Here is a 27,937-nt window from a genome sequence, read left to right on the forward strand (position 1 = left end):
ACACTGCTTTCATCACGGGTTGCCCCTCTTAAGAACCTTCCCCAGCTGCCCGTAGAGTACTGTCCAAGCTTTCTGGTCAGCCATCTGAGACCCTCCTCACACTCGCTTCCATTTTTCTTCCCAGCAATATCTTCCACGACTCCCTTCCATCAAGCCCAGCTCTAGTAAATTGATTTCCTGCCTGTTCCTCTATGTGAATCTATAAGACATAGGATTTGTAGCTGAGAGACTTTAAGCAGATTATACGATTACTTATTGAGTATGATCTTGGGTATTCCTCACTGTACGTTGGGCTATGTGGGGGGTTCAGGGAGGACTAGCACCCTTGGGGGGGGCCCCTCTCCAAAGCTATTCATCCACCTTTGGTGTCCCCCTGGCACTCAACTCTCACCAGGGGCTCCAAGCAGCCGTAGCATGGGTAGTGACCACATCCTGGTGAAAACCATCTAAGGTAGTTAGGTAGTGCTGTGTGTAGAGCACCAGCCCTGAAGTCAGGAGGACCTGAGTTCAGATCTCGTCCCAGACACTTAACACTTCCTGGGCAAGTCATTTAATCCCAATTGCCTCAGCAAAAAATAAAAAAATAAAGATCATCTGGGCAGATGGGCTAAACTAACCCATAAGCCTCAAACCCAGGGATGAGTTAGGGAGATATGAAGACTTCCCCTGATAGAATGGGTGGACGAGAACAATTTGTTCCAAAAGCCAGTAAGACAACTGAAGCAGAGACCAAGTGCTTGCTTGGGCAGTGAAGATGCCACGGTCATCCATGGTATCCAAGGCCATCACCAATCATTCTGATTTTTGTCCTGAGACTCCGGAAGAGAAAGTGAGATGATGACTTTGTGCATGTTCCTCACTTAAATCCCATTCTCAAGCAAGTCAAGACATCATCCTGTGATGTCACGGTCTTTATGAAAAACCACAATAATGAAAGTCTCCTCCTATGAGAGCAGGAGCCGAGGAGGAGAGAAAAATTGTGATCCAGTTACCAAACTAATTGATGAAAGAAAGGGTGGAGGTCTGCAGACAGACAATAGCTATCAGCATTTTGATTGTTGGCAGATATAAATCACCAGAACCACTGAGTGGTGGAAGCAGAGAGAGAAGCTGGACATAACAATGGAGTTATCACAATATATAAATTACAATCCAAAGAAGTATCACAATTTTCCTGCTTCAACCAGTGAGTCATGGGGAGCACTAGAAAGTCAGTACTAGAAAGAGTGACCTGGGAGGTTATGTCATCAGAGAGGAGCCAGGTTTCAGTGGTTGCTAAAAGATGGAAGGAGTGGGAGAAGAAAAGATTTTAGGATGAAGGGAAGTTCATGTCTGTGGAAGGGCTGGGCAGGCTTTCGGTGAGGATTTGGGGGTTGAAAGGGATAAGAATAAGGAATTGATAGTGGGGGGTGGAGGATGGCATTTGGGCGATGACCTAGAGGGGTTCAGAATCACTGGGACATGACCACGTGTGAGAACGCTCATCACCCACTGGAAGGCATCCCTCCCCTTTGCAGAAGAGGTTGGCGAAAGCTGCTGGGGACAAGATGGAAGGCAGATAGGCAGATGAGAGGCTTCCTTCTACTTCCTTCCCAAGGCTGACTATTAGGCAGGAAACTGCAGCAAGAAATGGAAGCCAAACATGCAAAGCAGGAGATGGACATCTTCCTCTTTCCCTTCCCTCAAGGGGCAGCAGGAGATGCAAGGGCTGAGGTTGGAGGGAAGATGGGTCTTTTTTGCACTGGAACTTTTCCCCATCCCAGTTGGTAGATCAGGATGGAAGCAGAAAGTGGCAGTTGCTTTGTCCTGGCCCAGAAGGAAGCTTTTCCTCAGAGAACCCAAGCAGCAGAACATCAAAGGTCATTGGAAGATCTCCCTTCTCTGAAGCTGTAGCTCAGGTGGGCACAGCAAGAAGCGGAAGTTTCCTGGCCCTCATTTTACAAAGGAGGAAACTAAGACCCAGAAAGGAGAAGTGGCTTTGATTTTGCTGCTGAAATGCAGCAGGCAGAAATGCAAAACAAAGATCTAAGGTGAAACCCCAGAGCCCCCAACTCTTATTCTTTGTCCCAGGTTAACATACATGCCTGGAGCATGAGGTTTCAGTGAAGGTTCTCAGAGGATGAAGAATGGCAATCGGGGATGTGACAAGAGTCCAAAGGGATTCTCCAGCCCTAAGTCAGATAAGAGGTAGCTCTAGGGACTTCCAGTTAAAGAAACAAGTTCAAAATTCAAAGGCTCCTGCTGGTTTATATGTCTGGCTGCCTCTGACATGGCCCTAAACTCTATGGTGTCAAAGATCTTTATTGTTGCCTGGAAAGGAGAGCCTTACTAGCTTTTGTACCTCAGCTTATGGAAGCAGAAAAGAGAGGGTGACCCAAAAGGATGTATATGCAGCAGATGGTAGCAAATGAAGGATGTTCCATCTCCAGTGGGCAATATGATGCCATGTACAACAATACCTAACAGAGAGCAAGAGAATTATATATATATATTTCCAGTCTGTGCCCTTACACCCAGGCCATGTGTTTTCACCTAGTCATAATCACCGAAGATATATGTATTTATATAAAACCAGTGAATACACGTGTGTGTGCGTATTCTTTCAGTATGTACATATTTTCCTCAATGATGATGTGATTTTGGAAAGTATATCCCTAGGTATATATGAGACTTCACAAATAGCTGAGGAAAGAAGGAAAGGGAAAAAGAGAAAAAGGGAAAGATCTATCCAAGTGAATGCAGAATTCCAGAGAACAGCAAAGAGAGATAAGAAAGTCTTCTTAAGTAAGTATTGCAAAGAAATAGCAGAAAACCTAGAATGCGAAAGACAAGAGATCTTTCTCCAGGAAAATTAGAGATCTCAAAGGAATGTTTCATGATAAAATGTGACAAAAATGAAATGGGCTTAATAGAAGAGATTAAGAAGTGACAAGACTATGCAGAGGAATTATACAAGAAAGATTTTAACATCATCAAGAATCACAATGGTGTGATTATTAATCTAGAGCCAGACATCCTGGAGAATGAGGTCAAATGTTAGAAAACATTGCAAACATTTAACTTTATATTAGTGGAAATGATGGAATTATAGCTGAGCTTTTTAAAAACCTAAAAGATGTTACTGTTAAAGTGCTGCACTTACTATGCCAGCAAATTTGGAAAACTCAACAGTGGCCCCTGAATTGGACAAGATCATTTTACATCTTGATTTTAAAGAAGGACAATACCAGAGAATGTTCAAACTACCAAACAACTGTGCACATCTCACATGCCGGCAAGGTTGATTCTTTAAGAGGCTTCAGCAATTTGTGAAACGAGAATTACCAGGAGTGGCCACTAGATTTCAAAGAGGCAGAGGAACTGGTGACCAAATTGCCAACAATATCTGGATTATGGAGAAGGCAAGGGAGTTCCAAAAAGACATCTGTTTCTGTTTCATTGACTACTCTAAAGCCTTTGACTATATGGATCACAACACAATATACAACAGAGATGGGAGTACCAGGTCATCTTACTTGTCTCCTAAGGAATTTGTATGAAAGTCATGAAGTAACAGTTAAAACTAAACATGGAACAACTGGATAGTTTAAGATTGGAAAAGGGGTATGAAAAGGCTATATATTATTAGCTAATTTATTTAATTTAAATGCAGAGTATATCATGCCAGGCTGGACAAATCAAAAGCCAGAATTAAGGTTGCTGGGAGATATATTAACAACTTCAGAAATATAGATAATACCACTCAGATAATAGAAAGTGAAGAAGAATTAAAAAGCCTCTGATGAGAGCAAAAGAGAAAAGTGTAAAAAGTGACTTGAAGTTTAACATTAAAAAAACAAAACTTAGATCATAGCAATTGGTCCTGACATATCTTGACAAATAGAGGGAGAAGAAATGGAAGCGGTGACCGATTTTATATTCTCAGGCTTGAAGATCAATGCAGCCAATGATGGCAGCCATGAAATTAAAAGATGTTTGATGCTTGGAAGGAAAAATATGGCAAATCTGGATTGCATTCTAAAAACCTTGCCAACAAAGGTCTGTACGATTAAAGGCGTGGCTTTTCCAGGAAGTAATGTATGAGTGTGAGATTTGGACTATGAAGGCAAAATTAATGCTTTTGAATTGTGATGCTTGAGAAGATTTCTGAGAGTCCCTTGGACAGCAAGAAAATCAAATCAGTCAATACTTAAAGAAATTAATTCACCCTATTCCCTGGAAGGTCAAATACTGAAGCTGAAGCTTAACTACATTGACCACATAATGAGAAGATGGGATTCACTGGAAAAGACCCTGGGAAAGATGGAAGGTAAAAGATGAAAGAGATAACAGAAGATAAACAGTGTCCTGGAAACAATGAACATGAAGTTGGACAGATGCTGAGAAACAGTGGATGTTAGAAAAATCTGGTGTTCTAAGGCTCATGGGATCACAAAGCGTTGGACATGACTGAATAACAACAATGGTATCTTATTACGATTTGCTATGTTGTTTAATTAATGACTTTTGATTTGAACAAATGCTTCTCCTTGGCTTGGGCAAAGTAAATGAATTATTTGGGTTCATTTTGCTGAATTGTTGTTTTTTCTTTTTATTCTTTGCTCAAAGGGATGTCTCTAGATGGGAGAGGAGGGATATATTAGGAAATGTGGTGAAGTAAATACAACAGATACCAAATTTTTTTAAAAATTAACTTAAACACATCAGAGGGAGAGCTAGGTGGTGAAGTAGATATATCAAAGAAGTTTTGGAGTCAGAGAACCTGAGTTCAAATCTAGACTCAAACACTTACTAGCTGTGTGACCCTGGGAAGCTACTTAACCACATTGGTTCAAAAAAGAAAAATTCTACATATCAGGGTGTGTAGGGGGGGAAGGAAGCCTTTCAAGATTTGGAATTTGTCTTGAAATGTCTGAGTTTCTGGTAGCCTTCGGAAGGCTCACTTGAGAGGAAGTAGTCATAGAACCGGCTCTAGAACACAGGTCTCTGGATCCCTGACACAGGAATATCTCCATGAACCGTACTCTGTTATAATCCCAACAAAAATTAAAAAGGATATGATAAGGTTGGTAATGTGCTTTAACATGCTATATCATCTGATCCTCATAATGACCTTGGGAGGTGGGTGCTATGATAAATTTTACAAATGAGGAAACTGAGGCAGACTGAGAGAAATAACTTGCCCAGACTCACAGAGCTGGTAAGTATCTGAGGCCTGAATTGAACTCAGGACTTCCTGTCCAGAGGAGACACTATCCACTGCATCACCTAACTACCTTTCTTCAGTTCCTACTTAACACAAAAAGAAGAGGTTGGAACAGAGTCAGTAAATAGCAAAATTGAAGGCCTTGAAGGATTAGGAAATTGTACATTTTAATTTAAATAATTAAAAGGGGAAAATAGAAGAAAAGGAGTTTGTTTTTCCTACCAAGGGAGGAACAGAATCCAGCTTGGACACTGATTATTCTACAGCCCCACAAGAAACTTTTCCTCCCTTCTCTCTGCCATTGGGCTTTCTAAATAGACTCCACTCTCCCTGGCCCGATTTGTACTTCCCAGCAGTGCCTGGAGAAGCAGGCTGGCTTGGTACTGCTGGGCCCAACAGCCCAGGGAATGGCCTCTGAGATCCCTAAGCTGCCAGCCACCCGCTGCTTGGGGCTCGACATGACAAATGGAGGTTGTGGGGCCCAACTCGGACAACCAGCATTTTTTCTGAAGGAGTTACAAAGGGCCAGACACTGATTATTTAAACAAAGGGAAAAGTATGGTCTCTGCCCTCTCAAGGAGCTGACCTCCATATCATTAACTGGTCATCTACAAAATAGAGCAGGGTGGAAGGAAGGCAGCCTCCAGTGGAAGTCATTGGGGAGGAGGAGACCAGGGAAAACCTACAGAAAGTCACTTTGGAGCTGGGTCTATGTGGGAGGCAGAGAGAGCAGGCCGGTATAGACAGATTGTAGAGAGCCTGGAGAGATGGGAAGCGGCTGGGCTGTGAAGGGCCTTAAATGGCAAACAGAGGGGTTTCTATTCCCTGAGAGGGGTCTGCAATGGCCTCGTCCTCCCTGCCTCCCTGGCAGTGGGCAGAGGGGAGGACCCCTCATTGGGAGGCCAAAGGTCCAAGTGGGAATCCCAGCTCTCCTATTTACCATCCGTGGCTCCCAAAGGAAGTAATTAATTTCTCAGGTCTCAATTTCCTTTTCTCTCAGCGAGGAGCCTAGATTAAAGGTCTCCAGGATTCCTTAGAACTCAAAATCCTGTGAAGCTTCTTTCCATCTTCTTCTAGGTAACAACCTAGTGAAAAAATTCTGCATTTAAATCAAACTGACTAAGAAAAAAAAAAAAAAGGAGGGGGAGCAAAGAGTCAGTTATATATTATTTCCCCAGAAATGGAGAGTCATCATGTTCCTAGTGATGTAATGGAGAGATCTGGGCAACCTAGATTCAAATTCCAGCTCCCTGCCTGTGTGATCCTGCCTGGGCAAGTATACTCTCTGGGTCTTGTTTTTTTTGTTGTTTTTTTTTTTCCATCTGTAAAATGGGAATGATAGTATTTAATAAATGTGGGGTCACACACATGTGTACCTGCCTACCTACATATTTACACATGTATATATACATGCTTACATGTGTACATATACAATAAATGTCTGCTGGTTGATTGATAGGATCTAATATTACTCAGTTGGCACTTCTCTTACCTCGATGCTTCTGTCCCTGCAGGATGAGAAAAGACACAAATAGTGATAGCCAGCTTTCTGACGGTCCATCGTCCATCCCTTTGCCTTGTCCTGGGTCTCCCCCGTACCAGAAATGCACAGTATATACCCCTTCCTCACTTCAGTCAGGCAGGAAGACCAGAGACATTTCTTAAGCCCCCATTATATATCAGGCCCTGAGCTAAGCCCCGTCCCTGCCTTCCATAGGCAGTTCAGATCCCACCTTGTACAAATGGGCTTTCCTGGTCCCCTACACCCCCATGCTGTCTGCCCTCTGAGGTTTCCTTCCGTCCATCTAGGCGAACCTCATGTGTGTTTGTTTGCTCATGGGCTGTCTCTCTTATCAGCACGTAAGCCCTTAGAGGACGGGCAATTTTCACTTTTCTTTGAATCCCACAGTTTGGCCCCGTGCTCGACACATAACAAGTGTTTACTAGATGTCTGTTGATTGATTGCTTGGCAGGTCAATGAGAAGAACGTCCGGGTGAGGGATGCTGCTCTTCCTCATTCTAAGCTCTGATCTTGTCCCACTGGGACCCTAGCCCCATGCTGGGCTCTAGACCTAGGACTCTCAGTCCTCAAAGGATCGTGGACCTGGATGGAGGAAGAAATTAGATTTTCATTTTTATTTACTGCTAACTAAAATGTAGAATTCAATTATTTAAAAATATGATTCTGAAAAGGCTCCACAAAAACAACCCTGACATTACTGACATTTATATCGTGCTTACCCTGCGCCAGACCCTGTGCTGAACACTTTACAAATATTATCTCAGTGGATAATACACTGCCAAGGGATCTGTCACCAATAAGACTAAGAACCTCTCATCTAGTCTTAGCCCTGGAGAGCCCTCATCCCAAACTGAGCCCCACCACTTGTACTGCCTCAGACTAAACCTCTGGCTCCAGCCCCAGAGTAACCCTTCTCTCCTAGCAGCTCAGTCACACAGTAGATGAAGTGTCAGGAAAACCTGTATTCAAATCCAGCCTCAGACATTTATTAGTTGTCTTATCCTGAGAGATCACTTAACTCCATTTGCCTCAGTTTCCTCAATTGTAAGAGTAGCTTCTTCCGAGAGTTGTTGTAAGGATCAAATGAGATAATATTTGTAAGGGATTTAGTTCAACGTCTGGTGTGTTGTAGATACTTAATAAATGTTGTGTCTCAAGGTTCTGCAAGGATGAATGTTAAAAACTATCTTTGCATATATTTTGAAAATCAAAAACAATATCATAAAAAAAAAAAACAAAAAAATTAGATAAATAAATAAATGTTGTGTCTGCATGTCAGGATGGTTCTGAGTGAGCAAGCCCCTTAGTTTTTTTCTAATGCCCCAGACCACAGAGAGGCCTCAAAAGGGGATTAGGAGATGACCATGATTTGTGCTAATAGGCAGGAAAATCCTTCGAGATCCAGCTATCCTGTCAGCATTTATTTGTACTGCTAGTGTGGGACAGGTCAATCCATTCACAAACAATCCTGACAGACAGAGGCTTTACGTGGAGCCCGCTTGGAAAAAAGAATAGACGGATGCAAATTGCACAACCACACAGGGCAAACTAAGCTGGACCTACCTCCTGCTTCTGTGCCAGCCTCTCTGTGTTCTTTTTCCTTTCCCTACCTCCTCAAACCATACTGATGTTTATAAAATCACAGATTGATATTCATTCATTCATATATTCATTCATTCAAAATAAACTTTTTTTTGTACATAATCCCATGTTTGGTGATGTCTGTGGGAGACAAACTTAACAGACATTTATCATATGTCTACTATATATTATACATCAGAGATATAAAGACACTTGGCTAAGATGTCAGGAAAAGATCATGACAAATGTTGGAGGGGATGAGGGAAAAATAGGGCACTGATACATTGTTGGTGGAATTGTGAATGATCCAACCATTCTGCAGAGCAGTCTGGAACAGTGTCCCAAGAGCTTTCAAATTGTACATATTTTTGATCCAGCAGTGCCATTACTGGGTCTGTATCCCAAAGAAGTCATAAAGAAGGGAAAAGGACCCACATGTGCAAAAAATGTTTTTAGCTGCTCATTTTGTGGTAGCAAAGAATTAGAAAATGAGTAGATGGCCATTAATTAGGGAATGGTTGAATAAGTTATGGTATATGAAGATGATGGAAAATTATTGTTCTATATAAAAAATGTTGAACGAGCTGATTTTACAAAAACCTGGAAAGATTTACGTGAACTGATGCAGAGCAAAACAAGCAGAACCAGGAGTACATTGTACACAATAGCAGCAAGAAAGTGCAATGAGTAACTATGAAAGACTTGATCCTTCTCAGCAGTTTAGTGATTTAATGCAATCCCAATTTGGACAGAAAACACCATCTGCATCCAGAAAAAGAACTATGGAGATTGAATATAAATTAACACATGCTATGTTTACTTCTTTTTTCTCTCCCATGATTTTTCCCTTTTGTTTGATTTTTCTCTCCCAACATGATTCATAAGCCAATGTATATTAAAAATAAACAAATTAAAAATCTAAGTTAAAAAAGAGAGAGAGAGAGATAAAGACATGAAAGAAGCTGGCCTTGCCCATGAAAGAACGTATGCTCTACTGGAGGATATTCCAGGTAATCAGATAAATAGAAAGTTATTTGAGGAGGAAATGAGCATTAATTCCTTGGGAAAGTGGGGAAGATGAGCGCATCAAGAGAGACTTCATGGAGGAAGTAACATCTCATCTGAGCCTTGAAGAAAGAAGAGCCTGAAAGGTAGAGAAGAAGGAATATATTCCAGTTAATGAATTAATATCAAGAAAGGGAAGCCCGGGTCCCAAAGGCAAATTCCATAGCCCATGCCATTATAAACTCATTTTCATTTTAGATATTTATGGCACTCTTAGATCACAGGAACTCTGTTGACATATGAAAATAGCATTTTTATGGCATTTTACAAATGTTAGTTCATTTGATCCTCACAACAACCTGGGAGGGAGGTGCTATTATGATCCTCATTTCATAGTTGAGCAAAGAAGGAGGCAGTTGAGGTAGAGATTAAATGACTTGCCCAGGCTCTTACAGCTAATAAGCACCTGAGATCCTATCTGGACTCAGACCTTCCACTGGATCACCCGGACCCTCAGGACAGAAAGATGTGAGCTGGATGATGGTACGGGTAGGATGGGATGAGTAACGGTCCATGTTCTCCTTCTATTGGTGACATGCCACATGTAAACAAAATACATACAAAATAGATTGAGCAGAGAATGGGGCATTGTGAAAGACTTCCCTTGGGAAGTGGCTGATGAGCCAATTCTTCAATAAAGCTAGAACTCTGAGAAACTGAAGTGAAGGGGGAGTCCCAGGCAAATTCACAGAGGTGAGAGATGGAAGGATACCAAGTTCTGGAAGCATCAGGCTCTTGATCAAAGGGAATCATGTGAAATAAGCCTGGAAATGAAAGTTAGATTTAGTTTGATGATAAGCAGAGGAGCTGGTAATTTATTTATACTAGTAGCAATAGGCAGGCTCAGAACTTTCCTGAGTGTGAAAGTGACAATCAATTAATAATCATTTAGTAGGGGCCTTCTATGTACCAAGCACTGTACTAGCAACAAATAAGCAGGAGAGGTAATGTGGTGTAGAGGGAACAGCAAATAGGCCCATTTGGATAGAACATACAAGGCATAATCAGCCTAGAGAAATACAGTAGCAACAATTTGCCAAGGCTTAAGTGCAAACAGGAGTGTATTTTATTCTAAAGATAATGGGGGAGAAGCTTCTTGAGCAGAAGAATACAATGATAGGATTTGTGAGCTAGGAATATCAACTATTATCATAAAGCTACATAAAAAATAGTCTTTTTTTTCACGGGGAGGGGGTGTAAGGCAATTGGAGTTAAGTGACTTGACCAGGGTCACACAGCTAGTATTTAAGGCTGGATTTGGACTCAGGTCCTCCTAGCTACAGAACTGATACCACCTAACTGTACCACCTAACCACCTAGATATGCAGAAACTGGATTGTAAAGGGAAGAAGTTCTATGCAGAAAATCTACTTAGAAGTCACAGTCATTCAAAAAAGAGGTGTTAGAGGATATACTTGTGCTTTGGGAATATTCTTTTGTCAGTTGGAAAGGGAACCAAAAGCCAAAATTCCGATTAAGAAGCTGATATAATAATCAGGAGAAGATGTGAGACACATTTGTATTAGGCTGGTGACCCCAGAAGTGGACTGAAGGGCATGGGCACATTAGGGAGGTAGAACTGTCAACATTCAGTAACCCATTGAAGAGAGAAGGGAAGGAGGAAGAAAAAGAGGGAAAGAAAAATCTATTTATTAAGTACCTACCTTGTATCAGGCATTGGGCTAAGTGCTTTATAGATGTTATCTCTTTTGAGCCTTATAAATACACCTCCAAGGAGGTGCTATTATTATAATACCTACTTTATTGTTGAGGAAATTGAGACAAACAGAGATAAATTACTTTCTGGGGATCTTACAGCTCGAAAGTGTCTAACATCAGATTTGAATTCAGGATTTACTAACTCCAGGCCTATGCAGAGGGAAGGATAATTCTGAAGTTGTAAGCCTGGGTGGAATTTTGGCCCCTGAAGCAATCTAGGGAATATAGAAAGGATCTTGAAGATAATCTAGTCCCACCTCCACATTTAGAAATGAAAAGATTTGGGCCGAAAGTTACCCAAAGTCACCTAAGTTAAATGGCAGAGCACGAAGTCTAACTCAGGTCTCTGACTTCAAAGACATTATTTTTCCCAGTGTACCTACTATCTCTCTTAGTTAAAGAATTATAATGCTGTCAGCTAACACACCAGATAGTTTATTGACCAAATGCTTGAAAGAACTAGTCTCTGGGAGCAACCAGTCCCAAGGAAAGAGCAGGAGATCTGAAAAGGTAAGAGCAAAAAGTGCTCTCTCAGTGAAAGGAATAAGTAAATCCTGGCCTTTCCCTATCCATGGATTATCAACAAAAGCAGTTAAGGATAATAGAAGCTTTCAGATCTCAGAGGTATTAGGAGGAAGGGTACCAACTGATCCCCTAGAGGCTTGGGTACAAGCACTTTCTAAAAACATTGCTTTGTAAACAAAACTGTTTTGAAGTCTATGAACCTAAGTGCTTATAAGAGTGAACTAGAGGTCACTCTTGTAGTCTACTACACAGTGAAGTTTCCCAGGTTCCATCTGGCTATTATGCAAATTGGTCCAATAAGGAAGAGGTCCCAGAAATGTAATTGGCCCTTTCGTGTTTGGAGGAAGCCTCAGTTGAAAGGATTATCTTAGTCTAAAAGACCTTTTAATTCAAGTGAAAGTTGTGAGTCATCTTTTAAAATGGGTGGAGGAGTACTAATAGATTTTAAGCTCTATTTCAGCTCAGAAATAAAGATAAAAATCCCAAGTCTAAATTCATGGACTATCAGAAATATAATAAATAACAAGTACAAATTTCTCATTTGAAAGATAAGAAAACTGAAGCCAAAAAAGGGAAGTGGACTTTTCAAGGTTATACATCAAGTCTGGGGAAGAATCAGGCTTCCAACCCAAGATACCTGATTCCTGGGCCTAAGTTCTTCTCTATATTAGGCTGCCTATCTTCAAAGAGAATATAATCTTTTTAGGAAGGGAAAGGTTGGGGTGAGAGGGGAAAAGTCATTTAACACAAAATAATCAAACTCTAGAATGAGAATGGTGTCAATACTATTAATTTTCAAAAAATAAAAAAGATGAATTGATTCATCTTGATTTTTTTGTGGCACTGTAATTTCTAGATAAACTCCTCTGAACTCTCATAGCAGACCCCTTGAAAAACCAAGAAAAACAAACAAAAGTATAGGAAAGGAGAGACATGTCTCATCATATGTAATACCCCATTTTAAGGATGAAGAAACTGAGGTTCATGGTTAGAGCTGAGTCTAGAACTAAAGTAACCCAAATTTCAAGGCGATCTGTTTCTGTCTCTCTGTCTCTGACTCTGTCTGCTTGCATCTGTCTCTCTCCCACCCATCTTCCTCACCTCTTTTCTCCCTCTCCTCTCTTTCCTTCTCTCTGTCTCCGTCTGTCTCTCTCTGTGTGTTTCTATCTCTGTCTCTGTCTGTCTCTGTCTGTCTGTCTGTCTTTCTCCCACACCCTCCTCACCCCTTTTCTCCCTCTTCTCTTTCCTTCTCTCTGTCACTGTCTGTCTGTCTGTCTCTCTCCCACACCCTCCTCACCCCTTTTCTCTCTGTGCTCTCCTTTTCTCTGTCATTGTCTGTCTGTCTCTGTGTGTGTGTTTCTGTCTGTCTCTCTATGTGTGTTTCTGTTTGTCTGTCTCTGTCTCTCTCCCATCCACCCTCCTTACCCCTTTTCTCTCTCTGCTCTCCTTTCTCTGTCTCAGTCTGTCTGTCTGTCTCCTCCTTGCTCCCTCTCTGGAGGGTCTGTCTTGGACCACAGACAGCACTTGTAGGTGGGCAGGGATCAGAGAAGACTGGAAGCTCCCTGACCCAGCCCCTCCCCGAGTAAGCCCACAAAGCTGAAGGGCATGCTCAGTTAAGTGTGCTCCCGGAAGGCTGTTGAATCAGCTTTCAAAGGGCCCATTTCTCTCCGCCAGCTCTGCCAACGATAGAGACCGTTTCCTCGCCAGGCTGTGCCAAGAGTCAGGGACTGGGCCTCTCAGAGCGTCTTGCTCTCCCAAAGAGAGGCCACGTGGCAAGCGGCTGGTCCCCAGGAGCCAGCAGGTCCTTAGTTACTCACCTCCAGGCCTGCTGGATGGCAGGTTTGAACAGCATCCAAGGCCCTGCTGCTTTCCTGCTCAATGGCGATCTTTGTGCTCGGCTCTGGGCCCCACTGGACAGACCCCAGAATGCAGAATGAGCTCTGCTGAGTCTCACACTTCGGGCAGCCCCCGACTCTCTTTGCAGACACTGGCTCACCGTGGAGGATGTTTGTCCTGTGGTCTGGGACCTTGGCCCTTCCCTTAGTTTTCTCACCCGGAACATAAGATGGAACTACATGATTTCTAAGGCCCCCTCTACCTCTGAAACCTGTGAAAATACCTCTTTTTGAACCTTAGTTTTCCCATCTGTCAAATGACCTCTCTGCCAGCAATTGACTTTGCTACCTCCCAGGCAAGTCAGGTCTCCTGAGACTCAGTTTCCCCTGAGATAAGATGAAGGGATTAACATAGATGGGTCTGTCCAGTTCTAATATGCTTTGGCTACAGACACAAGGAAAAAAAAAAAAAAAGATAGCATATGGGGAAAGAATAATGACTTATTATTTCCTAGGATGCTAAAGCTGGAAGAGACCCTGTAGCCTTAATCTCCCCAATCTGGGGTGGGTAGAAGGCAGTTCATCCTGCTAACTCTCATAAATTTTCAGTGTGCATAGACATGCCTCAGAAACTGGCAGCTAGACCAATCAGGGCTTGACTTATAATTCTGGCCATTCTCTAGACTTAATAGATGGAGACAATGTCGATAATGCTGATTAAACTTGAATGTGTCACACTTTTTTTTTTTTTTTTTTTTTTTTTTGAGAGCCAATTAAACATCGTACACCACTGCCCAAATTGTATAAATGAAGAAACTGGCTGGACAAGGAGAAATAACCCATCTAAGGTCATATATATAGGTGGTAAAGAGACTTCACAGTTTAATCTTTTGTTATTATTACTTTGGAGGTGACATAGTTAAGTGATTCCAAGGCCATTGCTCTATCTATTGTACCACTTAACTGCCTCATTGAAATCTTTTTTAAAATGGAGGACAGTTTAGTAAAACGAGTAATCATTGGGCTATTTTCCACCTTGTCACGTCAGAGACCAAGTCACTTAACTCTATACTCTGCAGTGCCATCTCCACACTGTCACCCATGCATGTACCCTTCCCTCTTCTTTCACCTTTTGCTCTGAGAACTGTAATCAAATCAACATCACCATTGCCTCCAGAGAAGGAATGTCAATAAACTTATTGCTTCAGTCACCATCTTTGTTCTCAGGCAGTAACTCCCTCCCTGGTAACTGCTCCATCCAACATGTTGTCTCTCTCTCATTTGAATTTGTGTTCCATATTAATACATTGTTGGTGGAGTTGTGAACTGACCCAACCATCATGGAGAGCAATTTGGTATTATGCCAAAGGACTATAAAATGATGCACACTTTTTGATCCAACAGTACCACCGCTAGGTTTGAATCCCAGTGAGATCACAAAAAAGGAAAAAGGACTCGTGTGTACAAAAAAATGTCTATATAAGTTCTTTATGTGGTGGCAAAGAATTGAAAATTGAGGGGATTTCTATCATTTGGGGAATGGCTGAACAAATTGTGGCATATGAATGTAATGAAACACTTGTGCTCTAAGAAATGTGGGCAAGCAGATTTCAGAAAAACCTGCAAAGACTTATCTGACCTGTGAAGTGAAGTGCAGCAGAACTAGGAGAACATTGTACACAGTAACAGCATCATTAGGCAATGACCAACTTTGATAGACTTAGCTCTTCTCAGTAATGCAATGATCCAGGACAATTCCAAGGGACTCATGATGGAAAATGTTTGAATTATACTGTTTTTCCAGGGTCACAGAGCTAGTAAGTGGCTGAGATCAAATTTGAATTCAAATTCATCTGACTCCAGGGCCACTGCTCTATCTACTGGGCTATCTAGTTTCCCCTCAGTGAAATCTTTTAAAAGTGAAGGTCATACAAAGCAATCTCTATAGACTTTGAACAGAAAATGCTATTTGCATCCAGAAAAAACTATGGAGATTGAATGTAAATCAATACATATCATGTTCACTTCTTTTTTTTCTGTTTTTTTTTCTCTTTCATGGTTCCCCCACCACCACCTTTTTGGTCTGATTTTTCTCTCCCAACATGATTCATAAAGCAATGTGTATTAAAAATAAAGTGGAAAAAAAATAAAAATAAAAGTGAAAGATGGCTTAGTAAAGTGAGTAACCATGTGGCCATTTTCCATCTTATCTTTTCTTTCTCATGATTTTTTTCCTTTTGCTCTGATTCTTCTTTCACAAGATGACTAATGTGGAAATATGTTTGACATGATTGTACACAGATAACTCACATCAGATTGCTGTTTTGAAGAGAGAGGGAGGGAAAGAAGGGAGAAAAATTTGGAGTTCAAAATCTTACAAAGATAAAAATTGAAAATTACCTTTTCAGGGCAACTAGGTGATACAGTGGATAGAACAACAGCCCTGAAGTCAGGAAGACCTGAGTTCAAATCTATTCTCAGACTGTGTGACCCTGGGCAAGTCACTTAATCCTAATTGCCTCAGCAAAAAAAAAAAATAAAAAAAAAATCACCTTTACATGTAATTAGAAAAAAATACTAATGAGTAAATAAAGGGAAAAAAAAAAAAAGAATGAATTCCTTAAAGGCAGGGATTATTTATTTTTGTATTTGTAACCCCAATGCTTAGCACAAGTCTTGACACATAGTAAGTGCTGATAAATGGTTTTTGTTATTTTCCCCTATTCATTTATTAGTTTCCTTATAGCAACTCTTCTGTACAACTCTTTCAATTCAAACTTGCATTTGTAGATTGGGTCCCCAAAGGACAGCTGCTATCTTATGTTCTAGGGAAAACATTCCTAACACTATGATTGATAAGCTCCCATTGGTGTACTTGCCAATAACAATAAGCCAGTAAATTCAATTAGTTCTTATCAAAAGTATTTACTCAAATGGGGTAGCAAGAACAATATTTATAAAACATTCCACACCACTAGCGTGCTTTTCTACAAATATGCACAGTATTTATAAGAGGGGTTGGGTCACTCTTAATGACAATACATATAGAGAATAAATATCTAATAAAGCTAATTCCCAGTTTTGCAAGACTTAGAAAGTCTTTTTCTCTTTATAGGATTTTCAGGGTGTATTCCTCTCCAAAGCCCAATTCTTAAGGGTATTACCCTCTTTGAATCTATTTTCTACTTTTTCCCTCACCCAACTATTTTATCCATGTCTTCTTTAGTAGGTGTTTCTGCTCTCCAGTTGATGATAAAGTAGTTAAGCACTTCAAAGCTACCGAGCCAATGTAGGGGAGGGAAATTCCCTCCTCCTTCCCTTGCAGGGTTTTCTCTACAACTTTTCTGACTACTTCTTCAGGGCTTAACTATTTAACTATGTATAATGGATATCTCAATGGGTAGGAGAATGGTGAAAGAAGGGAGATAAATTGGATCTGATAATAGAAATAAAAAAATTAAAAGATATTGTGTCTTAATTTTTTTTTAAATCATTAAATACCTCATGAATATGTTAGATTATATTATGGGGTTTTTTTTCTGGATAGACTGAAGTGGGGAAGGACTTCTCTTCCTTAGATATTCATCACCTCATCTTAACCTCCCTACATCCCTTTAAGATGGCAGGACAGCTATTATTATCCTCTTCTTGTAGATAAGGAAACCAAGATTTAGAGAAAGGACATGACTTCATGGAGAGACATTGTGGAAAGAATACTGGATTAGGGAGCCAAAAGACTTGAATTTAAATTCAGGTTTTGCTATTAATTGTGTGACACAGAAGGCAAGTCCATTCATGTTTTGGAGCCTCAGTTTCCTTGCCTGTAAACTATGAAGACTTGATTCTCTTTTTCTGCTCTGCCTTATACAAATTAATACCTTTATTTGATGTTTGCTAAATTCAGATATTTAAAATTGTAATTAAAAAATAAAAAAGATTGAACTGAGTAATTTCTAAATCCCCTCTCTTCTGACATTTTGCACTCCAAGGTCTCCTCTAGTTCTAATTCTTATGATTTGCCCAAAGTTACATCCTTATTAAGTGGCAGAAACAGGACCAGACCCTGAAGCTTCCAGGTGCTCATCTCCCTCCATTGCCTGTGGTTCTGATGTGCCAACAGCATGGTTCTAAGCCACTGTGATTTTTTCCATCAGCCCTCCCTCCCATCCCCCACCTCCCAAAGCCAGAAGGAGACTACAGGCTGGGGAAGTCAACATGGCAAGGTTTAGCTGAAGAGTGACTGACTGTCCCAGCTCCTGTTTCAAGGAAATAATGAGTGTGCAGAGGATGGCTGGAGAACAGGAAGCCAGGAAGATCAGGTGGCTTTGGGAACAGAAACAGTTGGGAAGGCATGGCCAGCTTCTGGCACAGGTATAGGGCTTCTCCTATGGGGGAAAAATGATAGGAGGGAAAGGACAAAAAGCTTAGGGACCATTGCTGGCTGAGAAGTGGAAGAGGAGGGAAACTGGCAACAGACATTTATAAAGTGCTTCCAGTGTAAAAGATACTGTGTTAATTGCTGAGGATAAAAATACAAAGGAGCTCCATTTTGAAGGGGGAAGGGCCAGGTTCAGCCATTCCTTTGGGAAATAAGGATAATAGCTGGACATTAATAGAGTACTTTAAAGTTTGCAAAGAGCTTCACATGCATCATTTCTTTTGATGCTTCCAACAGTTCTAAGAGGAAGGAGCTATTTTTATCCCTGTTTTATAGATGGGGAAATTAAGGCGGATGTAGATTAAATGACTTACCTATGGACACACAGTGAATGAATGTCTGAGGCTAGAAATAAAATCAGTTCATCCTAATTCTAGGTCACAAACTCCACTAACCCCAACTAGCAACCTCTAACCAGGATTTTATTTTTTTTAATAGCTTTTTATTTACAAGATATATGCATGGGTAATTTTTTAGCACTGATAATTGCAAAACCTTCTGTTCCAACTTTTCCCCTCCTTCCCCCCACCCCTTCCCCCAGATGGCAGCTTGACCCATACATGTTAAATATGTTAAAGTATAAATTAAATACAACATATGTATACATGTCCAAATAATTATTTTGCTGCACAAAAAGAATCAGACTTTGAAATAGTGTACAATTGGGGCTGCTAGGTGGCGCATTGGATAGAGCACCAGCCTTGAATTCAGGAGGACCCGAGTTCAAATCTGGTCTCAGACACTTAACACTTCCTAGCTGTGAGACCCTGGGCAAGTCACTAACCCCAAACTCAGGGGGGAAAAAAAAAAAGAAATAGTGTACAATTAGTCTGTGAAGGAAATAAAAAATGCAGGTGGATAAAAATAGAGGGATTGGGAATTCTATGTAGCGGTTCATAGTCATCTCCCAGAGTTCTTTCCCTGGGTGTAGCTGGTTCAGTTCATTACTGCTCTATTAGAGCTGATTTGGTTCATCTCATTGTTGGAGAGGGCCACGTCCATCAGAATACATCCTCATACAGTGTTGTTGTTGAAGTATATAATGATCTCTTGCTCATTTCACTCAGCATCAGTTGATGTAAGTCTCTCCAAGCCTCTCTGTATTCCTCCTGCTGGTCATTTCTTACAGAACAATAATATTCCATAACCTTCATATACCATAATTTACCCAACCATCCTCCAATTGATGGACATCCATTCAACTTCCAGTTTCTAGCCACTACAAAAAGAGCTGCCACAAACATTTTGGCACAAACAGGTCCCTTTCCCCTCTTTAGTATTTCCTTGGGATATAAGCCCAGGAGTAGCACTGCTGGATCAAAGGGTATGCACAGTTTGATAACTTTTTGAGCATAGTTCCAAAATCGTTCTCCAGAATGGCTGGATATATTCACAGTTCCACCAACAATGTATCAGTGTCCCAGGGTTTGATTTTTAAGGTGTCTCTCAACCCTGGCATTCTATGTTCATTTATTTCCAGTGTTTACATTCCCTGAGAATGATCCTCCCATATATCAAAATGAAATCAATCTAAAGCAGAAAGGCATTTGATTATATAACCAAAGTACCCTTTTTTGTGGATGTTGATAAAGGTGTCACAGTTATAGAGTCAATTCCATTGAACAAATGGAATTTCTTCAATGCTCATTAAGCACTATGTGCAAAACATTTTCTAGGTGGGAGGAATTTTTGTTGTTCAGTTGTTTCATTTGTGTTGAGTTCTTTGTTACCCCCTTTGGGGTTTTCTTGGCAAAGATACTGGAATGATTTGCCATTATTTCTCGAGCTCATTTTACAGGTGGGGAAAGGAGGGCAAACAGGGTGAAGTGACAGGATCTTACTAAGTGTCTGAGGCAGATTTGAAATCAGGTTTTTCTGACTTCAAGCCCCTCACTCTTATCTACTGTAACATCTATTTGTCCCAGGTGTGAGGAATACAACAATAAAAACCTGAATAGCCTTCCCCATCTTCAAGAAGCTTAAAATCTACATGGGAGAAATGTGACATGTCTACAGATCACTATAATATAAGGCAGAAAGCATGGGGGGAATTACCTTGGACTAGCTTCCTTACAGCTGTTGTTGGGAGAAAAGTGCTTTGTAAATTGTAAAGTGTTATGCAAGTGGGACCTGTGATAATTTAGGAAAGAGATTCTCTATTTATAGATTCCTCTTTGCTCCCACCCCATCTTGATTTTTTATTCCAGTTAAAAAACATCCTTCTTTTCCTCTCCTCCTTTCCTTTGACTTTTTCTTTTCCTTTTTAGAGGGGCTGTGTTTGAAAAATAATTGGTGAGCAGGGAAGAAGCTTATCAATTGAAGTTCTTCCTCAGCAGGATTCTAGGCCTGGTAGGTGATTTGGAAGCTGCTTGTGTTCCAAACTCACAGAGCTGGCCTTTTTGTAAGATTCCGGGAGGGATAAGCTGTACAGAGCAAGAAGATGTAGCTATATCTTCTCTCCCCAGGCCCCAGACTCCCAGTCTTCTGGTTTATATGCAAACCTCAAGGAGGATAATAGCTTAACATTTATATTGTGTTTCCTATGTGCCAGGCACAGTGCTAAGTGCTTTACAATTACTTTCTGGGGGTGAGGGGTTAGGTGCTATTTCTATTGTCATTTTATAGGAAACTGAGTCAAACAGAGATAGCTAGGAAAATGCCTGAGTATTGTACTAGAAATGCTAGCCTCGGCGATAAGAGCAAAGAAAGAGATTCAAGGAATTAGAGTAGGTAATGAGGAAATCAAACTATCACTCTTTGCAGATGACATGATGGTATACTTAGAGAACCCCAAAGACTCTGCTAAAAAGCTACTAGAAATAATTCAGAACTTTAGCAAAGTTGCAGGATACAAAACAAATCCACATAAATCCTCAGCATTTTTATATATCACCAACACAATCCAACAGCAAGAGATACAAAGAGAAATTCCATTCAAAATAACGGTCGATAGTATAAAATATTTGGGAATATATCTACAAAAAGGAAGTCAGGAATTATATGAGCAAAATTATGAAACACTTGCCACAAAAGTAAAGTCAGATTTAAATAATTGGAAAGACATTCAGTGCTCTTGGATAGGCCGAGAGCATATAATAAAGATGACAATACTCCCTAAACTAACCTATTTATTTAGTGTTATGCCAATCAGACTCCCAAAAAACTATTTTAATAACCTAGAAAAAATAACAAAATTCATATGGAACAACAAAAGGTCGAAAATTTCAAGGGAAGTAATGAAAAAAAAAAAAAAAATCAAATGAAGGTGGCCTGGCTGTACCTGATCTAGAACTATATTATAAAGAGCAGTCACCAAAACCATTTGTTATTGACTAAGAAATAGACTAGTTGATCAGTGGCATAGGTTAGGTTCACAGGGCAAGATAGTGAATAAATATAGCAATCTAGTGTTTGACAAACCCAAAGATCCCAACTTTTGGGATAATAATTCATTATTTGACAAAAACTGCTGGGAAAACTGGAAATTAATGTGGCAAAAACTAGGCATGGACCCACATTTAACACCACATACTGAGATAAGATCAAAATGGGTCCATGACTGAGGCAGCTAGGTGGCGCAGTGGATAGAGCATCAGCCCTGAATTCAGGATGGACCCAAGTTCAAATCTGATCTCAGACACTTAACACTTCTTAGCTGTGTGACCCTGGGCAAGTCACTTAACCCCAGCCTCAGCAAAAAAAAAAAAAAAAAAAGAAAGAAAGAAAAAAAGATTTAGGCATAAAGAATGAGATCATTAATGATGGACAGAACCAGCTACATCCAGAAAAGGAACACTGGGAAATGAATGTAAACTGTTATTTTTACCTTCTGAATCCAATTCTTCCTGTGCAACAAAAAATTCGGTTCTACACACATATATTGTATCTAGAATATACTGTAATATATTTAACATATATAAGACTGCTTGCCATCTGGGGGAGGGGGTTAGGGGAGGAAGGGAAAAAATCTGAATAGAAGTAAGTGCAAGGGATAATGTTGTAAAAAATTACCCATGCATATTTACTGTCAAAAAAATGTTATAATTATAAAATAAAATAAAAAATTAAAAAAAAAAATAAATTAATTAAAAAAAAAAAAAAAAAGAATGAGATCATAAATAGATTAGAGGAACAGATGATAGTCTACCTCTCAGACTTGAGGAAGGAATTTGTGACCAAAGGAGAACTAGAGATCATTATTGATCACAAAATAGAAAATTTTGATTATATCAAATTAAAAAGCTTTTGTACAAACAAAACTAATGCAAGCAAGATTAGAAGGGAAGTAACAAATTGGGAAAACATTTTTACAGTTAAAGGTTCTGATAAAGGCCTCATTTCCAAAATATACAGAGAATTGACTCAAATTTATAAGAAATCAAGCCATTCTCCAATTGATAAATGGTCAAAGGTTATGAACAGACAATTTTCAGATGATGAAATTGAAACTATTTCCACTCATATGAAAGAGTGTTCCAAATCACTACTGATCAGAGAAATGCAAATTAAGACAACTCTGAGATACCACTACACACCTGTCAGATTGGCTAAGATGACAGGAACTAATAATGATGAATGTTGGAGGGGCTGTGGGAAAACTGGGACACTGATGCATCGTTGGTGGAGTTGTGAAAGAATCCAGCCATTCTGGAGAGCAATCTGGAATTATGCCCAAAAAGTTATCAAACTGTGCATATCCTTTGACCCAGCAGTGCTACTACTGGGTTTATATCCCAAGGAACTACTAGAGAAGGGAAAGGGACCTGTATGTGCCAAAATGTTTGTGGCAGCTCTTTTCATAGTGGCTAGAAACTGGAAGATGAATGGATGTCCATCAGTTGGAGAATGGTTGGGTAAATTATGGTATATGAATGTTATGGAATATTATTGTTTTGTAAAAAATGACCAACAGGAGGAATACAGAGAGGGTTGGAGAGACTTACAACAACTGATGCTGAGTGAAACGAGCAGAAATAGGAGATCATTATATACTTCAACAATGATACTGTATGAGGATGTATGCTGATGGAAGTGGATATCTTCAACATAGAGAAGAGCTAATCCAATTACAATTGATCAATGATGGACAGAATCAGCTACATCCAGAAAAGGAACACTGGGAAATAAGTGTAAACTGTTAGCATTTTTTGTTTTTCACCCCAGATTATTTTTACCTTTCGAATCCAATTCTTCCTTTGCAACAACAAAAACAACAAAATTCGGTTCTGCACATATATACTGTACTTAGGATATACTATAACATATTTAATATGTATGGGAATGCCTGCCATCTAGGGGAGGGGGTGGAGGGAAGGAGGGGAAAAATTCGGAACAGAAGGGAGTACAAGGGATAATGTTGTAAAAAATTATCTATGCATATGTACTGTCAAAAAAAATGTTATAATCGGGGGGAGGGAGTGGAGGGAGGGAGGGGATAATTTGGAAAAATGAATAAAAAAAAAATGTTATAATTATAAAATCAATAAAAAAAAAAAAAATGCCTGAGGTTGGGTTTGAACCCAAGTCTTCCAGGCTCTATCCACAGTGCCAGCTTGCCACCCCTAGTTAAGGGGGCTTGAAGAAAAGGATCAGCCATTAGAAAGATGCCTACTCCACCTGGACCTTGGTTCCCTTGATTTTTAACCCGGCCTTCTTCCCATTCTAAAGATTATTAATCTATCAACCTGCCAGCAGTCTGGCTCATTCTAGGACAGGTAGCTAGAGAGCAGGATTTAATTTCTGGCTTGGCTGGTGACCTGCTAGGTGTTGCTGGGGTCCCAGACCTGTTTTCTCCATCAGCAAACTGAGACATCTGTTCTTCCAACAGGCTGCTTGAGAACTGTGGACCTCAATCATACCTCTTGAATGGGTCCCTATTCCATATCCCATAACTACCATTGTCTCCTGCTTGAACAGGTATTCTAGCTTCCCAACTGTCTTCTCTTTCTCCCAGATTCTGAGGATAATAGCTAACATTTATATATGCATTAAGGTTTGCAAAACAATTTACAAATATTCACTTGTTTTACTCACAAAACAATCTTGGCAGGTAGGTACTATTTGCTTTCAACCCTTCATGACCTTATTTGGGGTTTTCTTAGCAAAGACATTGGAGTAGTGTGCTATTTCCTTCTTCAGCTCATTTTATAGATGAGGAAACTGAGGGAAATAGGATGAAGTGACTTGTATCATACTCTGAGAATAATGACCAAATTAATACTTGCATTACTAATGAAAAAGATGTAATATTCTGGTGACTTCACTTTACTTTCCCTTAGCCATCACTCATATATGTATTGTTTCCTCCTTTTAGAATGTGAGTTGAGGGGCAGCTAGGTGGCGCAGTGGATAGAGCATCAGCCTTGAATTCAGGAGGACCCGAGTTCAAATCTGGTCTCAGACACTTAACACTTCCTAGCTGTGTGACCCTGGGCAAGTCACTTAACCCCAGCCTCCAAAAAAAAAAAAAAAAAAAAAAAAAAAAGAATGTGAGTTGATAAGAAAGACTGTTTTGTTTTTGCATATGTATTCTCAATCTTGGTACAGTATTTTATTATGCTGCTTTTTAATCTGGAGAACTCCACTAGGACTTTTCTCTCTAATTCCCATTCTCATTGGCAGGTTGGGTCCTAAAGGGCAACTGATGACTACTACTCAAGAGTTCTAGGAGTAACCCTTGAAGATGTTTTAGCGCATTCCTTCCCTCCAGTGTGCTTTAAGATTAAGATCAGACTGACTGAAAATTAACTTTGAGAAAAATATATTTACTAAAGAGGTATAACTAGAATTTGGAATTATGCCCAAAGAGCTATAAAATTGTGCATACCCTTTGATCCAAGATTGTCACTACTGGGCCTCTATCCCAAATTGATGGTAAAAGAGGGAAAAGGACCCAGATGTGCAAAAATGTTTGTTGCAGCCCTTTTTGTAGTGGCAAGAAACTGGAAACAGAGAGAATGCCCATCAATTGGACAATGGTTATGGTCTATAAAGATAATGGAATATTATTGTTCTATAAGAAATAATGAGCATGCTGATTTCAGAAAGGCCTGGAGAGACATGAACTGATGCTGAGTGAAGTGAGCACAACCAGGAGAACACTTTAAACCACAACAAGATTATGTGATGACCAACTATTACAGACTTAACTCTCTTCAACAATGAAGTGATTCAAGGCAATTCCAATAGAGTTGGGATAGAAAATGCTAGCTGCATCCAAAGGGAGAACTATGGAGATTGAATATTGATTGGAACATAGTATTTTTGCCTTTTTTTGTTTTCTTCCTCCTATTCTCCCACCCCTGGTTTGATTTGTACAACATGGCAAATATAGAAATATATTTACAAGAATTGAACATATTTAACATATATCAGATTACTTTCTGTCTTGGGGAAGGAGGAGGAAAAGGAGGAAGAAAAAAATGGAACACAAAGTTTTACAAAAATGAGTGTTAAAAACTAGCTTTATATGTATTTGGAAAAATAAAATACTATTGAAATTTTTTTTTTAAAGAGATAGTTAGAAAAGTTGGTATCTCTAAAAGCTAGGTGCATGCTCTCTCTCAAATACACACAAATTCATGAGAAGAATGAACAAATTAGGCTATGGTTAAGGAAGTCTTTTCTTGAGCTCACAGCCAACATTCTTCTCTAGCAAAGGCTGTTTCTTCCACTGTGTGACTTTATTTCTTTGTTGTAACATGCCCTCCTGGCAGTTACTATTACCAGTCTGTCCTAGGCCCAACAGACCTTTGCAGTGTCAACTCTACCCGGCTCGCCTCCTCTGAGGCCTTCAAAGGTCTCTGGCCACGATTTCTTGAATCTATAGTTTAATAACCGGTAGCACACTCAAGAACAGCCACGTGTAATCTTAAAAGCCTTTATTATACCTACTCACATAATGCCCTGACTTGTTAACTCCTTGAAGACCCAAATGTTCACTACCAAACTCCTTACCTCTCTTGGCTATCCATCAGCTTGGCTCAGCTACCCCAGGCTAGGGAACCAGGTTAAAGAGAGCGACTGCTGTCTGCAGTGGGATTATAAAGGGCCTGTGAGGTCACACAGCCAAACAGCAAGAGAGCGGTCACCCATTATGAAGCTATCTCAATATGGCTACGATCCCACCCACAGGGCAGTCCTATATCCACAGAGATTACTTCTGGGCCACTCAATCTCCTGTTGTGCTGTGCCCGCCCATTTAAAGGGCCCTTACAATTCCCTTCTCTTGTTTTGCGGGAACCACATCCTTACACTTTGTATCTGGGTTTCTGCTCAATTTGCCCTTTAGTTGGTTAGTCATTCTAATAAAACTGCCAACATTCCTGGAAAAGTCACTTAACCTATGTCTACCTCAATTTCCTCAACTATAAGATAGAGATAGGGTAGAGCTAGTTGGGAGAGGAAGAGAACAGGAGGGGAGGAGAACGGAATGGAGACAGAAACGTAGAGGATTTCCATTCATAGACACAGAATGTTGTTTATGTTATCTGATACAGTTGCCTTGTGTCCAACCTTAGCCATCCACTAGGATGGCCATATCTTAGATCTCACCCTTACTCATAACTATTAGCTGGAATGATCTGAACTCTTCTACAATTTGATTGAACTTAAAGATGGATTGAAGGCTCTTTTGTCCACAGGCCCAAACAGATATGCTTGATCCTTTCTTTCTTTAATCTAATCAGAGAGGAGCACAAAGAGTAAAGGGATGACTGGATGCAAACCATCATGTTTTGGCATTTAAATTTCATCACTATTTGGGTTACTTGGGATGTTCAATGAGGATTAGCACCCCTTTGTGGGAGTTTACTGAACCCTTTTCAGGGCTGCTCACCTATCTTTGGTGTTCACCTTTACCCAACTTTAAACTATAGCAAAAAGCTGTAGCATGTACAGCAGCCACATCCTGGTAAAACTGTCTAGACAGACAATTCTGAGGATAATTAAGAGGCCACAAATCCATGGATAGATTAGGGAGCATCCACCTCAAGCATGTGAAGACTTTTCCCTGGGGAATGAGCAGAACAATTTGTTCTAATAGCCAGGAAGGTTCTTGAAGCAAGCACTATGAGCTTAGTCAGACACTGAAGGTGCCAAGGTCATCTGGTGGATCCTGGCCATCTCTAATCATCCTGACTTTCGTCCTGTCACTAAACTAACTCTGGAAGAGAAAGTGAGGCTGATGACTTTGTGCAACTCTGCCTTATGGAGGATTCATTCCTCCCACAGGTTTAGGAGGAGAAATTACTGAAAGAACTAATGTGATGGAAGAGATAGACTCAAAGATGGACTTTGTCTTCCTCTGAGCCCAGAGCAAAGGAAAAAACAATAGTGATGAGATCAAGTCAGATCAGATTAGATTTGGGAGCCCCCTCACAAAAGATAATCTTAAATTTCTAAAAGAAAAGAGAAGACAAGGTCTTAGGAGTATGTGTGTATGAGGAGGGAGTTTGGGGAGATAAGAGGAAGTTTGGAACTATAGTTTCAGGGAATGTGATAGAGAAGAATAATTCCTATGAAGCAGTGAGGACCTAGTTAAGATTAGATGACATAAACCTAGCTCCTAGGGAAGGCAACAAACAAGGTGGCACAATACAGTCAGGAAGACCTGAATTTAAATTCAGTCTCAGAAACTCATTAGTTTTTTACTATGGGCAAGGTACTTCACTCTGCTTCAGTTTCCTTTTCTATAAAATGATCTGGAGAAGGAAATGGCAGAGTACTCCAGTACCTCTGCCAAGAAAACCCCAAAGACACAGGCAGACACAACTTACCACAAAGGGCTCATAGGTTTGACCTTGCTAGAGGCATCTGTTTAGCTGAAGCCCTAGGGCTGGCAATTTGCACCAATATTCAGCTTTAACCCAGCCATGGAACTCTGCCCAGATGGTTTGTCTGTCAATCTAACCCTCCAATAGGCATTTATGAAACATCTATTATATACTAAGCAATGGGGATTTTAAAAAAAAGGAAAAAAGAGGCAAAAGAGTATCAAGGAGCTCATATATGGGGACAAACAAATATAAACAAATTATGTCGGGGCA

The 27,937-nt window shown here is 40.2% G+C and overlaps 1 long non-coding RNA gene across 1 annotated transcript; it reads right to left on the reverse strand.

Annotated features, from left to right (window-relative positions):
• LOC141551920 (uncharacterized) lies at nucleotides 1–25,896 on the reverse strand. Its single transcript, XR_012484998.1, has 3 exons — nucleotides 25,848–25,896; nucleotides 6,699–7,310; nucleotides 1–199 (listed from the first exon to the last, which is right to left on the reverse strand). It is a non-coding gene; the product is annotated as an uncharacterized LOC141551920 (long non-coding RNA).
• Nucleotides 25,897–27,937: the final 2,041 nt, after the last annotated feature.

The sequence above is a fragment of the Sminthopsis crassicaudata genome, chromosome 1 (genome assembly GCF_048593235.1).
Source record: "Sminthopsis crassicaudata isolate SCR6 chromosome 1, ASM4859323v1, whole genome shotgun sequence".
Classification (NCBI taxonomy): Eukaryota; Metazoa; Chordata; class Mammalia; order Dasyuromorphia; family Dasyuridae; genus Sminthopsis; species Sminthopsis crassicaudata.